At 38.6% G+C, this 17573-nt stretch overlaps 2 protein-coding genes, 1 long non-coding RNA gene and 1 pseudogene across 7 annotated transcripts in view; 2 read left to right on the forward strand and 2 right to left on the reverse strand.

The window, feature by feature from the left end:
• The window catches only part of LOC113636638 (WD repeat-containing protein 87-like), an 873260-nt gene that overhangs the window by 356784 nt on the left and 498903 nt on the right, over positions 1 to 17573 (reverse strand). The gene's annotated exons all lie outside the window — the stretch shown is intronic.
• Positions 1 to 17573, forward strand: part of LOC113650946 (kinectin-like) — a 683852-nt gene that overhangs the window by 202784 nt on the left and 463495 nt on the right. The window lies entirely within an intron of this gene.
• On the reverse strand, positions 2248 to 9904 carry LOC113659125 (annotated as a pseudogene).
• Positions 5768 to 7027, forward strand: LOC113659128. The gene is made up of 2 exons (XR_003444576.2): positions 5768 to 6418; positions 6556 to 7027. It is a non-coding gene; the product is annotated as an uncharacterized LOC113659128 (long non-coding RNA).

Here is a 17573-nt window from a genome sequence, read left to right on the forward strand (position 1 = left end):
ATACCCTTCTCAGTGGGACTGTGATGTAATGCTGCTTTTCACAATTAGTAAAAGTCTTTGTTTCTTTCCGTTTCTTTATTGTAGATATTGAGTGAAATAACTTTAATACCAGCACAGTCATATCTAGTCACAGCAGCTGATGGAAAAACACAAAATCTATCATGGAGACAAATTGCTATATTAGGCTCTGTGTGCCATGGGAATAGATTAATGATTTGTGACTGTGTCTTTAAAGCTGGATGTGGCAGTCAAAATAAAGTTAAAGTTCTTGAACAAGTAGTGGGAGGCTCTCAGCCTCACACCTGAGCAGCATGAAGCCACAATGTAAAAAAATGGAATAATAGTATGGTCAGATTTTAAAAAAACATTAGGTTTCTCATCAATACATCTCTTATAGTGGAATGTATTGTATAATACTAAATGTAATACAATAAATGAGTAGATTGACATGAGCTCTTTTGTTTTATAAAGACAGATTGTTGGCTCTAGACCAGGTTGTTTCATCTCCTCTCTATATGCTGTCTTATCATTCTTGCTGATGAGATGTGGGATGTGGAAGCTCAGTGGTTATGGTGTTGGACTACTGATCAAATAGGTTTGAATCCCATGTCCACCATGCTGCCACTGCTGGGCCCCTGAGGCCCTTAACCCTCAATTGCTCAGTTCTATAAACTACAATACAAATGTAAGTCATTCTGGATAAGGGTGTCTGCTAAATGCCATAAATGAGATCATCAGTGTTTCAAAGTCATCAGTCAGAAAAGTGAACAGCAATAGACTGATTATACAGCCCAGAATAATGGAATCATTCTCAAGTCTGTGGCATCAGTATGATCATTTTAGTGTTTCTGATGGAGTTGTAGCCTCCAATGATGAAACACAGCTGTAATATCCAGCTTTATCAAAAGAGACTTCGTACAAGGCAATGAACGTGAATGTTGAACTGTTAAAATGTTTTTTTTTTTTTTTCCTTTGTCTTGTAAGTGTTTTGTGTACAGAAAGTTTTATTTATGAAGGGCTTTATTTAAATTTACCAGAAGGAGTTTTCAATGTCAGCATTTTGTTGCAGTCAGTAAGTATTACAACAAAGTATAGTTAACAGAGGGATTTCACTTAAAATAATTTATGTTCTGAAATTAATACTTTTTTTGGCAATAACTGTAATAAAAAAATTAATTTAGTGATGATAAATCCTTCATTTTATCCTATTTAACTAAATGTTGTGGAATCTTTACGAAGCAGTGTAGTGACCATTTTGTCAAATGAAATCAAATAAATGAATCAAACTTAACTCCAAAATAATCAGCAAGATACACCATGGGTTGTGGTTTACACAGTTAAAGTATTGAGTCCAAGCCAGATGATGTGTTTTTACCCTCACAGGCTTTATTAAAAGGTTTGCAGGCAAACAAACACTTTTGCATCTCCTGCTCCTTGTGCCCAACTGGCTTGACAAAACTGGTTAAAAAAACAACAACCCATAGGCCATTCTGGGGTGACACAACTAAACCCCTTTTATCCCCTAGGTGCACATGGCCTAACCCAATAGAAAAGAAATACTAACCAATCCATTTAGAAGAATAATAAGAAAAGTAAACATATTCTAATTAACATAAATGAACAAAAAAGACCAAAAAATAAACTAACAAATAAACTAAATTTTAACATTACACAAACAAAAATAAACAAATAGCTCATACAAGCAGTTTAGTTTTTCCTTTCTATCTTTAAGCAAGTTTCTAAAAATACAACTAAGAAAAAACAAATTTAAAACAGACGCCAAAAACATTTTTTTTAAAGAAATAAAACTAGTAAAGTTTTATTTCTTAAATACTAGTATAAAGTAGGGGGCACGGTGGCTTAGTGGGTAGCACATTTGCCTCACACCTCCAGGGTTGGGGTTCGATTCCCACCTCCGCCTTGTGTGTGCGGAGTTTGCATGTTCTCCCCGTGCCTCGGGGGTTTCCTCCGGGTACTCCGGTTTCCTCCCCCGGTCCAAAGACATGCATGGTAGGTTGATTGGCATCTCTGGAAAATTGTTGTAGTATGAGTGTGTGTGTGTGTCCTGCGATGGGTTGGCACGCCGTCCAGGGTGTATCCTGCCTTGATGCCCGATGACGCCTGAGATAGGCACAGGCTCACCCGTGACCCGAGGTTGTTCGGATAAGCGGTAGAAAATGAGTGAGTGAGTAGTATAAAGTACTTAATGGTATACTTTCTTTTCCTTTTGTAGCCCTTGCCCTCATAAGCCCTTACCATCCTCATTGTGTTTGCTTTTAGATGCCCATCTAATCAGCAGTCACACAGAGGTTATAATAAAAAAAAATCCTTACACTGCAAGTATTCTGAAATCATTTGTCTTTGGTCACAGTAGCACAAAACAATTGAGCATTTCAAGTTATAATGGATGATAAAACTATAAACAATAAACCCCTGTTAAACCTATAGTTTTTTTTGTGATTTAGATAATAAATTTAAGATAAATCATGTGAGATCTTTTTTTCACCTTTTTTAACCCTTTTTCACCTTAAACTAACAAAACAAAAGTAAGAAAAAGAAACATTTAAGAAGTGAATTAATGTAAACATTAAGGTTGCATATCCACATGAACCTTTCTCAGTTTATAGATTCAGATAATGCTATTAAATTATGCAATATAGAAGATATGTCAATATGTGGTGCAACTTGCATAACACCAAACCACTGGAGTGCAAAATACTACAATAAATGCATTATTTTTCAGGAAATTTAAAAAACGCTGTATCTTATCTGCAATGCACAGGGTTTAGTCCACGTTGCAGTGGATTGTCTTGCGCTAAATTCCTGTCCTCAGACGAGCACCAGAACTAGCGGGGGTCCAGATTCTTTTTTCTTTTGAAGACATTTACCTCAGAAGACGTGTTTATTCGTTACGACTCTTCTTGAGGAGAAATATGCCGCTAAGCTCTCCCACGGAGTGAAGAAGAGGTGGACAGTTGAAGTGTCCAATGGAGTTAAGAGATTTGCACTCAAGCTATTTTCAAGACGACTTTATATTGGTTAATAACTAAATAACAGACCCACATGGGGACTGAACAATAGCATCGATATACGAAAAAATATGAAATTGACAAAATTTGGACATACTGTAGGAGGTTTCTGCCCGACAGCGACGATTTATGATGCTGTACTACATATAAGATATACTCTTAACTGTTAGTAAATACTGTATAACAAATTAAAAACCCATTAAAATTAGGAGGATGAATCCAGACTCAATTCATCCACTAAGTAAGGATCTTTCTCCTTAAGGACTTTATAGGCTTCTGCTTTCACAACTCCTGTATTGAGACATTCGTACATGAGCCTCATTTGCTCACATGATGGTGATGCTGCATGGATTTCCTTGTACTTTTCATTACTAATCATCATCTTGCTCTTTAAACAGTCTGCTATCTCCATTACCGAAGAAACTCTCTGAATGAGATGTTTCATGTGTCGATCCATAAAGTCAGCACCTAAAATGCAAATGTAAAGGTTACACATTTTAATAATGTACACAATATTTATATAGTATTTTTTGTGTTTTTAGAAATGTTCCATGTTACATTTGCAGGACAGTTTAATGTGTAAGACTGCTGAGTGTCTTAATTACAGTGGGAAACGTAAAACAAAAATTTACATGTAGCCTTACCTGTGGTATCTGATGTGGGTGTGGGTGTGGGTGTGGCTGCATCTGTACCTGTTTTGGCAAGTTAGACAATAAGACTTTGACAGATTAATGCACACCTAGAGATAAAATAAATTTAGTAACTGTGAAACCACTTGACTTGACTGCCATTGATAACCTTATATACACACTAACAAGCAACATACCAACAATCAACCATTTATTTATTCAGTTACTCACCCAAAACTGATTACACTTAGCTCCTGTTTACTCTTGATTCCACAAAAAATCCAAAATAACTGCAAATAATTACCCTCATAATGAAGTCTTTTATCTTTTTATCCTTGAAATAGCCCAATATTCCTAATTACCCATTATCCTTGTAGTTTCTTTAAATATGTGGTAATATAAAAACATTTGCTTACCTGCAAGCAAGACCAAACGGGGCTGCCACACTTCCTGGTCATTTTCATCCAAAAGACCTACAGTGACTTCATCAACCTCAGTTTTACAGAACATCTCAAATGTAGGATGATAGTTTGGGCCATAGTCACAATCAAACTTCTCAATCTAAGGAAATAGATAACGCTGAGATTATTTCAGAATGAACGAATTACAAGGTCAACTATGATTCATTGAAAAGGACAAAAGATCTTATGAGAATTTTGTATAATAGTATGAGCTGTACCCTACCCTGGGTTGTAATACATAGTCATGGTCAGTATCTTTACAACATGGCTTGTATTTTTTGCCAGAAGTCAGTTTACATTTGGAGCTTGTCTCAATGTATGTCATGCTCCTATGCTGTCTGTGCACCTTCAAGGGAAACCAAATGAAATAGTGTTCACTTTAAAAGCTAAATCTAGAAATAGATTTTTGGAAAAAACAGCAGTACATATTTTAGTCACTTCCCATGATGACCAAATCATGTAAAGGATATAAAATAAATATTAGTGCTACTCATTAAAGCTGATTACCTCTTCAACTGGCACATTGCCTGGCAAACGATGTATATGCAGTTTACTCTTCCTGAATTTCCATATTTTTTTTTTGTAGAACAAAATCACTTGGGCTTTGATGGGATAGTTTAGGGAAATACGTTTCAAGAGGCCAAATAAGGAGAGAACTTGAATGTCTATGATGACATGTGTGTTTGTTACTTTTAGTGGCTGAATAAGTTCCACATTACCACCAGTCACATGTGCTGAAATCAATTTAACCTCATCTGTACCTGTAACATATAAAGAAACAGAACCAGGCATGGCAGATAATAATGACAACATGATTTGGATAATATTTTACCCCAGTAGTTACACATAAATTTTCTGACAATGGCGATCTGGTATACTAGATTTATTATTGTATGCACTTAATTCCATAATTACAGTTGAGTTACTTTCAATGTGCAAATTTGTAATCAGGCCTCAGATGCTACTGATATTTAGAAAGCGCTATTTAGAGAGTTACACATACAGGACAGAGTTTGCCACTCTCTGACAGTTTGTTTGTAATCACAATATGTCCACACTGTGAGGGTTTTTCTTGTTTTGTTTTGTTTGTAGAGAGATAGCATTATATTCTCATTTGTCAAATCTAAAAGCTATGGTATGATAACATTCATTATATCTCACATATAATTCATTCTCATGAACTGACTTTACAGCAGTAAAAATATTAGATATGAAATATTAGGTTAGATGTAATGGATTTTTTGCCTGTTTATGTTTTTGATTACAAAGCAATCTATGTACAGTGTATGTATTCTTTATCATTCAAATTATATCATTCAAAGTAACATTTAATACATCACTGCAAAATGTCATACAGTATTCACAAACAATGTTCAGTGAGCAGATTTCACTTTAATTAAGCTGCTTATAAATGTTTCATATTTTTTCCATGGATTTATAAAGATAGCTATGACTTACAGATCTCACAATGTGGAAGATGCAGATGACGGATAGAGCCTTCATGGCAGGCGATACTGTACAAAGGTCTGCAGGCTGCAGGTGTCCTAGTCCATCCAAGTAACAGCTGTCCCAGGACTCTATTCTGTACAGCACTTCCCCTTTCCCATCCATCTCAAACACAAGACTGGTCAATTTGCCACATAAACTGACCAGCATGATCACAGAGGAACCTCAAAATAATAGGAAAATAATAGGAATAACATGTCCTGCTATAATATTGCCAGCAATCAATAGTTTGTTTGTTTAAAGGGGTGGACAAAAAACATTTCCTCTCAGAATAGTGGAGCCTGCTATGCCACCAGGTACACTACTGCTACTGGTATGTTTTGCAAGCATGTATGGGTATGAGGTCCAAACATTTTGAATTGTACCACAGTAGGCAGTGGATTCGTTTTTCAATTGATTTTCAATATACATACAAATAACCTCTTTTGCTTTGCAGTAATGATTAGTGTTTTTTGTGGGCACTATAAATAAAAGCCTAAAAGCTTGGACATGAAATAGATTTCGTCTGAATGACTTACTACCCTTGGAAATAAAGAGGCATGTTACCTATATTCATCTTTGTTCGTATTCCCAGCGTAGTTTTCAACTAGTTCTGGAATAAAAACCTCCATCAAAGTCTGTGGAAAAAAGTAGAAGACCACGTGTGGATAGTCTCACATATTACGCACACATGCAGGCATGCACTCATGCATATGCATATATATATATATGTGTGTGTTTTTAAGCTAGGTGACGATGTTGGCCACTGTAGAATCATCTAGGACCTGCAACTAAACCTTTGGTGAAATGTGAGGTATGTATATGATTATTGTCCTGTTGGAAGAACCAGTGGCACCCAAGCTTCAGCTTCCTCACAGACAACATGAGGTGTCTTCTAGGATTTCCTGATACTTTAAAAAATGAATAAATTTTGCCTTCTACACTCTGCAGGTTTCCAGTGCTAGAGGATGCAAAGCAACCCCAGAGCATCACAGAGTCAGCACCATGCTTGACTATAGGCAGAGTGTTCTTTTCATCGTCCGCTTCATTCTTCTTCCTTCAGCATATCACTGATCCATCGGGCCGAAAAGTTCTAGTTTTGCCACAGAACAGAATCCCAAAATGTCTAGGACTGGTACTGGTTCTTAGAAATCTGGTTACGTAGTGTAACCAATGTTCCTTTAACACTGAACTTGCAAACTATGTCTCTAGATCTATGTCTCAGAGGCGCTTCCAGAAGTGTCAGTGTGTATCCTATTCTTGAAGATGTTTGTTGCAGTGTACACTAAACTATGCTCATGACGCTCAGATATCTATGTCTATGTGATATCCATATCACAGTCTAATCTATTTCATCTGATCAATAAATATATTATTTATTCAGCATCAAGACACTATCACTATCAGGAAAAGGGGGTTAATACTTGAGGTTCTTTACACATTCACTCTGTGAAGTTATCGAAAACTGTGTGAAAATTTTATGTACGATGCCAAATGTAAATTGTTTCAAGTATAAAATGTGGAAAGTAACTTTCTCTAGGGGGCACGGTGGCTTAGTGGGTAGCACGTTCGCCTCACACCTCCAGGGTCGGGGTTCGATTCCCTCGGGGGTTTCCTCCGGGTACTCCGGTCCCCCGGTACTCCTCCCCCAGTCCAAAGACATGCATGGTAGGTTGATTGGCATCTCTGGAAAATTGTCCGTAGTGTGTGAATGTGTGAGTGAATGAGAGTGTGTGTGTGCCCTGCGATGGGTTGGCACTCCGTCCAGGGTGTATCCTGCCTTGATGCCCGATGACGCCTGGGATAGGCACAGGCTCCCCGTGACCCGAGTAGTTCGGATAAAGCGGTAGAAAATGAGTGAGTGAGTAACTTTCTCTGGTCAAAACTTTTGAGTGAGGAGGAACAGGAGGAGCGCTGCCATAGTCTTACAAAATGGCAATCAGCAGGCTACTTTATAGAACAGGGCACAGAAGCCTTTATTATCACCACATATACATTACAGCACAGTGGAATTCTTTTCTTCACATACCCCAAATAACGAGGTTGGGGTCAGAGTGCAAGGTCAGCTATGGTACAGCACCCCTGGAGCAGGGAGGGTTGAGGTCTTGACTGTGCTGGGCTTTGAACCCCGATCCTCCAATCAACAACCCAAAGTTGTTGTTTATGTTATGTGTTTGTTTATACTTATATAAAGTGTTATTGAGTGATAAGGGATTTAAGTATTAAGTACAAAAAATTAGCCTTTACCTGAGTTCCTAAATCTCCTGTGTAAAACAACAGAGGAAACATTTTAGATAAAATACAAGGAGAAAAATCTGTGTATACAAATAAAAATGCATCAGAGTTAAATCTCGAATTAAACTGACCTCTGACTAATTGTTGCATTGAATAGGATTGTTCATTGTCATTCAGCTATTTAGCTCTCAGTATGTGTATGTCAGATTTCTGTGCCTGCAAAACTACTGTTCTGTCTGCAATCACAGTCTGTTGTGTTCACTACACTATAATGATGTTCATATATCTATATAGTTGAATGTATTCCAACTGTACGATATCTATATTATTAAGACATCACTAGAGAAGAAAATGGGGTTTATACTCACCACTTATTTTAGTCTGTGAAAGTAAATAAAACAGTGTGAAGATTTTATGAAAAGTGTTTTATACCTATATTTATAAGTTTATACCTATATGATTCTGTGAAATATAAACATGTATAAGTTTATAAAACATCATCCTTTACCATTTGTGTGATGTTGAGTTATCTACTTACCTTTGAGAGAAGATCTGTGTAAAGCAACAGAGAGAAAAGTAAGGTTAGATAAAATACAGTGAGAAAAACCCTATGATTTACAGTCATAATTGGTGTTTAAGGTTATAGGTTTAACACAGATACAGTGTGAGCAGAGATTTCTTTTCTTAACTGCAAAAGAAAAAGAGGAAAATAAGTGACTGTTTTGGTCTGGAAAATTATTGTGTTGGCCTGAGTGGACCTGGACACAGGGGAAGACGAATCTGGGCAAGGCAGTTTCAGGGAGTGTCATTGCCATCTGAGAGTAAAAGTGACAAAACATAAGTAGGGAGCCAAAGCATGTTCAATCCATTGTAGTCTGCATGCCCATTTACTCTCTGCAGTGTTCTCCACAATTGTAGAGGCCCATGACATCCGCAATTGGCCACCAGACATTTTGTAGTTGAGCAACCCCTCTTTAGAGCTTTGTGTACTTTGGTATTTGGCAGCTACATGATGAGTACTGTTTCCTTTTTGTGTGTAGATCTCTGGGCTGCGGTCACAACACCCACCTTAACTATGAACCAGCTGTAGTTCTTGGTTTGGTCATTGCACTCCAAGGGTATTGTGCCATATAAAGCCATTTCTTTCTTTGGAACTCCAGCAAACCACAGTGAGCGACATTATCCACAAATTACAAAAACATGAAACAGCGGTGAACCTTCCTAGAAGTAGCCGGCCAACCAAAATTACCCCAAGCCACAACTCATTCAAGATGTCACAAAAGACCCCATGACAACATCCAAAGAACTGTGGGTCTCACTTGCCTCATTTAAGTGTTCATGACTCCACCATATGAAAGAGACTGGGCCAATATGGCCTGCATGGCAGAGTTCCAAAACAAAAAACATTGCTGCTGAGCAAAAAAAACCCATAAATGCTCTCAGTTTTGCCAGAAAATATCCTGATGATCCCCAAGACTTTTGGGAAAATACTCTGTGGACTGATGAGACAAAAGTTGAAAATTTTTAACGGTTTGTGTCCCATTACATGTGGCATAAAAGTAACAATGCATTTCAGAAAAAGAACATCATACAAAGAGTAAAACATGGTGGTGGTAGTGTGATGGTCTGGGGCTGTTTTGCTGCTTCAAGACCTAGAAGACTTGCCATGATAAATGGAACCATCAATTCTGCAGTCTACCAAAAAAAATCCTGAAGGACAATGTGCCACCATCTGTTCGCGATCTTGGGTTCTGCAGGACAATGATCCAAAACACACCAACAAGTCTACATCTGAATGGCTGAAGAAAAACAAAATTTGGTCTTTGGAGTGGCCTAGTAAAAGTCCTGACCTGAATCCTATTGAGATGCTGTGGTGTGACCTTAAAAAGGCAGTTCATGCATAAAAACCCTTCAATGTGGCTGAATTACAACAATTCTGCAAAGATGGGTTTACCAAAATTCCTAAACAGTGCTGTAACAGACTCATTGCCAGTTATCACAAATGCTTGATTGCAGTTCTTGCTGCTAAGGGTGGCCCAACCAGTTATTGGGTTTAGGGGACAAACACTTTTTCACACAGGGCCATGTAGGTTTGGATTTTGTTTTCACTTAATAATAAAACCTTCATTTTAAAACATGCTGTGCTTACTTTGTGTTATCTTTGACTAATATTTAAATTTGTTTGATGATCTGAAACATTAAAGTGTGACAAACATCCAAAAAAATTAAAACCAGGAAGGGGGCAAACACTTTTTCACACCACTGTATGTTCTGATCAGGTGGATTAGTTTGCGATGGTATTGTCCAGGTAGGCAGCAGCGAAGAGGCAGTGTGGCTGCAATACAATGTACATCAAGTGGACCACTACTCCCAGTTGAGTCTTCACATCATGCTGGACCATGTGTGTCCGGCCAAGGACTGTGGACAAGACATCCATTAACTGGTCCACTAGCTCTGTCAACTCGCAGTCAATAGTTGACTGACAATTTATTCTCCCCAAGATTATAAAATGGCCCTTGCAAATGGGTAAAGAATTTGCAGATGGAGCTCAGGAACAGAAGGAGTACATGGTCACTGGTGGTAACTCAAGAGACCAAGCTTGCCAGTTGAAGGCCTGCTGTTGTTCGGTTTGGGCTTCTTTCATGTGCCAAACGGGCCTCTTGCTTAATCAGCTCCTCTACCCCTCAGGGTATTTGCACATATTCAACCAATTGTAACAGTGTGTGGTATTCTACCATATCTGGTCTCACTCCTCCTTGCACCAACCCTCCACATGAGACATGTATTCACTTTGTGGATGAAATGTTGAGCATTGCAGGCAGGGGTGTGTTCAGATTCTGGAGGCCTAGCAGCTCTTCCGTCACTGTGTGGATTCGAAGGGCTAGCTCCTATGTCAAAGACTGCTACTGGAGACTACTCTAAAAAGATGTACAATCTGCTCCATGGGTCAGGAGGAAGCCAAGGCTGAGTTCATGCCTGCATTCTCCACCAGTGTAGAAGCTCAGGTCTGCAAGTGGCTGAAGACATGGGACAGACCATATCATTGCCAGCAAGAGTTTATTTTCTTACTCACTAAGAAAATAAAAGGAGATGGGAAAACGTAGAGAAAGTGGGAAGCGATGGTATTCTGTCGCTGCAATCTGTGAGTGAGGCATAAGCATTAGTGGCAAGCCAAATCATGCTTACTTCTTTGCAGCTGGTGTGCTCTTCTATACTTTGCAGTTTTCTGAATGAGTTTTACCATTTTACTACTAATTTCTTTGGTATGTGCACAGTGGTGGACACTTTAAAACATGTGGCAACTACAGACAGGGAGATGTTGTACTTGTCCATGAAAAAACCCAGCTAGCTGGCCATTGGGAATGCTGTCTGGGCCTGTGTCCTTTCAAATATTCACCTGTCAAAAGAAACATGTCATATCCTCCACAGAGCAGGTGCTAACCTCTGCAGTGTGGGCCAAAGGAGGTCTCTGTAAAGTGCAGGATTGTTCCTCTCGAAGCAACTGTTTAAAAGTATTAGGCTCATCTGGTAGAGAGGTTGCATGTAAATAGTTGAGCATTTATTTCCCATAAAGTCTGTGATGACTATTGGGGTACTGTCAGGACTCAACCCGGACTTTTGGCCACGTGCCTTTTTGTTTATCTTCCTCATCACGTGTCTGCCCCGCCTTCGTCTGCCCCTCCCTGTCTTCACACCTGATCCTTATTGTGTCATCGTGTCTTTTTATATTTAAGTGGGCCGCGTTGCCGAGTGCAGCGCGGAATCATTAGTTACGTTTACCCCTCGTCATGTCTAGTCTTTGTTAAGTGTCTTCATTTGTATTGCTTTTGTTATCGTTTTTATGTCGTTGTCTTTATCATTTATTAAACCCCTTTCATTTGAAGCTATCCTGCATACGGGTCTGTCTCCTTCCTCTTCCGGTTGTGACAGAATGATTCCACCTACGAACTGAGACCCAGCAGGATAGCTTCCAGCTCGGACCGTTTTTTTTTCATCTTCCCCTGGACTGTTCCGGCAGTCCTTCTGACCCTTTGTTCTTTTTTTCGGTGGCATCGCTCCGCACTTTTTCCGGTGAGGGACGCCGCTACACTTTCGGTTCCGTCCGAAGCGCTCGTCGCCTCACTTCCTTCGTGGAGGATGTCACCATACCGTTTTTGCCCCTTTTTTATTTTTTGGTGCCCTGCGGCATTGCCCCGCATTTTTTTCGGTGAAGGACGTCGCTCCACTTTCGGTTCCGTTCCGAGGAGGGCGTCGCTTCACTTCCGCGGGGGGTGCTGCAGGCCCAGGGCGAAGGACTTTTCCCACCCTTCATATTCTGGTTATTGGGACGTGGATCTGGCAGCGGTGCGTCGGGGGTTATGTGCGGCCCTCCAGCTCGGCTGTGGATGTCGCTCGGCCCCTCTGCTCGGCTGTGGACGTCGTTCGGCCCCTCTGCTCGGCTGTGGACGTCGTTCGGCCCCTCTGCTCGGCACCGGCCTCGCCGTGTGCCTTGCTCCCCCCATCTGCCTTCGCCGTGTTCCTCGCTTCCCCCATCTGCCTTCGCCGTGTTCCTCGCTCCCCCATCTGCCTTCGCGTTGCCACACCGACCCCCCCCCTTATCTTCCTCATCACGTGTCTGCCCCGCCTTCGTCTGCCCCTCCCTGTCTTCACACCTGATCCTTATTGTGTCATCGTGTCTTTTTATATTTAAGTGGGCCGCGTTGCCGAGTGCAGTGCGGAATCATTAGTTACGTTTACCCCTCGTCATGTCTAGTCTTTGTTAAGTGTCTTCATTTGTATTGCTTTTGTTATCGTTGTTGTCTTTATCATTTATTAAACCCCTTTCATTTGAAGCTATCCTGCTTACGGGTCTGTCTCCTTCCGCTTCCGGATGCGACACTATTCCATGCATCACAGCATTCCATGCGACACTATTCCATGCAATGCTAACCCTTGAAAGCATTATCAGAGTGCACTAAAAAATTCTGGATCATTTTGAGAGTAGGTGCTTCCTGTTTTCGCTTTCAGAAGAATGAAAAATGATCTAACTTGTCAAAAAGAAGGTGTGGGAGGGATTTGTAGAAGAGAGAGTAGCAACAGTCCAAAAAGCGGTCCCCATATTCCAACAAATTCTCTCAGTAACCGGTATGATCAAGACAGAAGCACAATGTATTCTAAATCATGGGAGCAAAAGGACTTGATATAGTGTATGTTCTTCAAAAACATAAAACATACAGTACACCACCTCCTCAGGTCTTTTGCCTGTCTGTCTATGCAGACACAAAGGATTCTGTGAGGCAGTAATCCTTTGTCACTCTGAAACAAGATATGCACTCTCAAATTGCAAAGCTTTTTGTCCAAGATCCAGAACATTTGCCAGTAGTTTGCTGGGTAGTTGGGTACAATTAGCTCTCCTTCCTCTTTTTTGGATATGGTCCTGTGGTCATGGTTGGAAGCCCGCTACAGCGTTTGTAATCATATGGTCAGCATAGAGGAAAGTAAGGTTTGCAGTGTGTGCCTGAAGAGATGATTTTTTTTTTAAGTGTCATAGACAATGAGGCTGATGGCAAACAATATAGGAAACATAATAGAGTCAACACAAACAAAAAACTATTTAATTGTATGCTTCCTAGAATGTTTTATAGTTTTCAGTGCATTAACAAACATCGGTAAACAAATATTAGATAAAACACTAAATATAATATCATCAGAATACCACAGCAGCTTGACCTCTGATGTTTCAGTGTAACTGTACTCACAGCAACATTTAGTGTTTAATTTAAATTCCTCTCTAATGTATTAAAGAATTTTATACTCACCAGACAGTTCATCCTGTGAAAGTACATAATATAATGTAAAAATGTTAGGAAGGATATTAAAAGTGAATTTTATCAAGTGAAAATGGGTGATATGTGTCTACTACTCACTACAAAACAATCAATCAGTCATTGCACACAGTAAATCTGTATAGTGTAGCATTGTGCTAATATATTGCTAGGAATACTTAAGAAATCTAAATATCTTGATTCATTAGAATATGCAATTGTCAGATATACTGTATGCATGTATTTACCAAAACAGTATAAAAGTATTGGCGTACATTTGTTATGCAGAGCAAGTGATGGCAATTACAGCCTACATGCATAGAAATATCTTAAAGCTGTGATTTATGTTTATTGTGTAACATTCTGATGGAGTCTGTCAGTGGTGTGTGTTATATGCTGTGTGTTTGTTGTGTCTTTTACTCAACACGGTTACTCAACAATATTACAGTACAGTGTTTTTTTTTCACAAGATTTCATGCTTGTCTCAGCATTTTAATTATACTGTTTTTTATTTTGTCTTTTTAATTAATATTTAACATTGTCACTTTAGCTTTTTTAATTCTTTGCTTTTCTATCCCAGTTCATTTTATTTCTCTTCTTTGGGAGACGCTTGTTTGTTTCCTGATTTCAAACACTCTTTCAGATCTTTCTAATACTCCTATCCAATCCAAGTCAAGCTCCGGACATAACAGGTAATCTTAAGGTCTTAGGGAAGCATAGGTACTCAAAGCTAGTTTTCCCACATAGAAGGTAACGATATACACGTTTGTCAATGAGAGATTACTAAGAGTGATATTGTAGAGGTGTGTAAAATAGCGAAGGCGTTGTCCGATGCTGTAGTATGCTCTGTCCCCATCCCAATGCGGGGTGGCGATGAGGCATACAACAGGTTGTCCATCCCACTTTGTTTTAGTAACTTTATTAGCATAAAATTAGATCATAGTGAATGCGCAGCCAGCACCTTTCATCTGCAGCTAGGACTGTTAAATATAAGATCTTTTGCATCTAAAGCTCTTATGGCTAATGTAATTATTACTGATCAGAAGTTTAGTGTTCTGTGTAAAACAGAAACATGGGTCAAACCAAATGAGTTTCTCACATTAAACAAAGCTTCCATGTCCAACCGGTCATGGCTGACAGGCAAAGGATGAGGTGCCGCAGTTATGCATGATGATAAGCTTGATGTCAAGCAAGAATTTAGTACTTCATACTAACATATATGTAGCCAAGTCTACTAAATCAGTTCCTCTTACTGTTGTTTATAGACATCTTGGACTATATTCTGAATTCCTCTGTGAATTTGCAGATTTCATTTCAAACCTAGTTGTTTCTTTAGACAAAGAGTAATTGTTGGAGACTTTAATATTCATTTTGATAAGTTAGAAGATCCTCTGAGAACAGCAGTTGTTTCCATCTTATATTCAGTAAGGCTGAACCAGAATGTAATTGAACCCACTAATAATGGAGGTCACACTCTTCTAACCCTTGGATCAAATACAGAAATTATAATCACAGTGCATCAATCTCTGACCACTACCTCATTTCATTTAAATTGTGCTTCAGACATTTACATTTAAATCCACTACTGCAAAGAGATTTACCAACAGTCTCCCAAAATTATCATCCATAATTGGATCACCCACCTGACCCCACAGAACTTGATCATAGTAGATAAAGGAGTAGATCTGGATGATTCATGGGCATAGACAGTTTGGTGAACAGGGATGGCTGGATGCTCTTGGCTTACCACCCTCACAAGTTGCTCAGGTTTGCAGACTGTGGAGTGGTGGGATGCTTTACATCCCAGGAAGCCCTCATGTCTGTCACACCTTCTGGCTCTAGCCTATTAGTTATGCTGTCATAGCTAGTCTTGCCAGAGTCCCCGCTTGGACCCGCCCAGAGACGGTCATGTCTGCTTTGAACCAATGTTGTGTCAGTCAGCTGTATAGTCTGGTCTTTATCAGCAATCAGGTCTGTGATGAACTCAGAGTTTACAATGAACTGTTGTAGAAAGGACATTATTTACTGTAGAGTATCACCCAAATGAGGATGGGTTCCCTTCTGAGCCTGGATCCTCTCAAGATATCATCTCAGGGAGTTTTTCCTTGCCACCGTCGCCTCCAGCTTGCTCATTATTTAAATGGATAGATATATAGTATTTTTTTAAATAATATTCTTTAAGTTAATTTTTCGGATAAGCGGTAGAAAATGAGTGAGTAAGTTAATTTTAAACTTTAATTGTGAATTTTCTTTTTATTGTTAACTGTTTAATTGTTTTTTTTAATTGTTATTTTTCTTCTTCTTATTTTATTTATTTATTTTCTCTCTCTTCTGTTTCCATACTTCTGTAAAGCTTCTTTGAAACATTGTGTTTCAAAGATGCGAATTATTAAAAGAGCTATACAAATAAATTTAATTGGATTGAGGTTACACACAGGTGCATTGTGGGAAAGAAGCGGACTGATGGACGTGGAATCTCACTTACTGATCAGACTCCTTCACATAAACATGATCTGAAAATGATCTTTATGTTTCTATTTGATTCCTGGATTAAAATGTAATATATGTGATAAGTTTATAAAATATCAGCTTTTACTATTAGTGTGAAGTCGAGTTATTTACTTACCTCCTCTGAAGAAGCTGTGTAAAACAACAGAGAAATGTAATGTTAGATAAAATACAATGAGGGCTACTATTAGAAGAACATTTTGTACATCTCCTTGTGTTTTGTACTTCTCAGGTGTGCTGTGATTGGTCAAGAAAGAACTTGCTTCACCTTTCTGAATATCCTGAATGTTTTCACTGAATCACTCAATCTGAATGTTCAAAACCTGAATTTGAAATACTTCTTTTGTATTATTGTCATCATGATGTCGACAAGAAAGAACTGTCATTAAGGTATTTCGTGGTAATTAGTTCATGATTTTAGTTTGAAAATGTTGAGTACTAAGTGAACTAAGAGGCCATTTCAATAATATGCTTTTGGCCATAATACTTTTGACTCATGGATCTTGAGTGTGACATATTATTTAAAGAAAATCATTTTATTTTAATAACTTTAAAAGAATAAAACTGAGTGTTGTCTATGTGTTTAAGCATATATAGTGAGAAACTATGCAAATGGATTTTATTTACCCTAATAAACCTCATACTACCTGTATAATGTGTAAATAATATATGTAATAAAGGATGTATTACAAAATAAAGGATGTATAGACAAAAACTGTAAAAGTGTGAATATCAGAATTTTAGAATGTGCTTACTGGACAACACTTCAGGCTATAAAGACAAACAAGTGTGTTTACTTTTGTACCTCCTTCCATACTCACCAGTCAGTAGTGCAGATTTCTCCATTTTCTTTCTCTCATCTTCTGTCCATTTTTTGTTAATCTGAGGAAGTGAATAAAACAGTGTGAAGGTTTTATACATGACTCCATACTGTATGTAAATAAAGTGTTATATTAACATGAAGCATTTCTCTGTTCAGACCACTGTGTGTGTGTGTGTGTGTGTGTGTGTGTGTGTGTGTGTGTGTGTGTGTGTGTGTGTGTGTGTGTGTGTAATATTACTAACAGTACACACTGAGCTGATTGATGTTGATTTAAACTGATATTGTATTCAGTAACACACTGAGTTTGAATGCAGCCAGCTGAAGAACACAATCATTAAACACTAAACTGAACCTTACAGGAGAGAGAAAAAAAATCATCTCCATGAGAATCAAGATGTTTGGTCTCATTTCTGCTGTGGTGACGTCACACAATATCACAATGAAGTCATGTTCTTATGCATCATAATCCACTGTTTCAGACATTTACATCTATTTTAAAAGACCTGATTGTGTTTAATGTTATTTTATGTTCATTAGCTGACTTTTATTTGTTCACAATCGTCAGTCAGCGATGATCAAAGAACACAAGAAACACAGGA

The sequence above is a fragment of the Tachysurus fulvidraco genome, chromosome 26 (genome assembly GCF_022655615.1).
Source record: "Tachysurus fulvidraco isolate hzauxx_2018 chromosome 26, HZAU_PFXX_2.0, whole genome shotgun sequence".
NCBI lineage: Eukaryota > Metazoa > Chordata > Actinopteri > Siluriformes > Bagridae > Tachysurus > Tachysurus fulvidraco.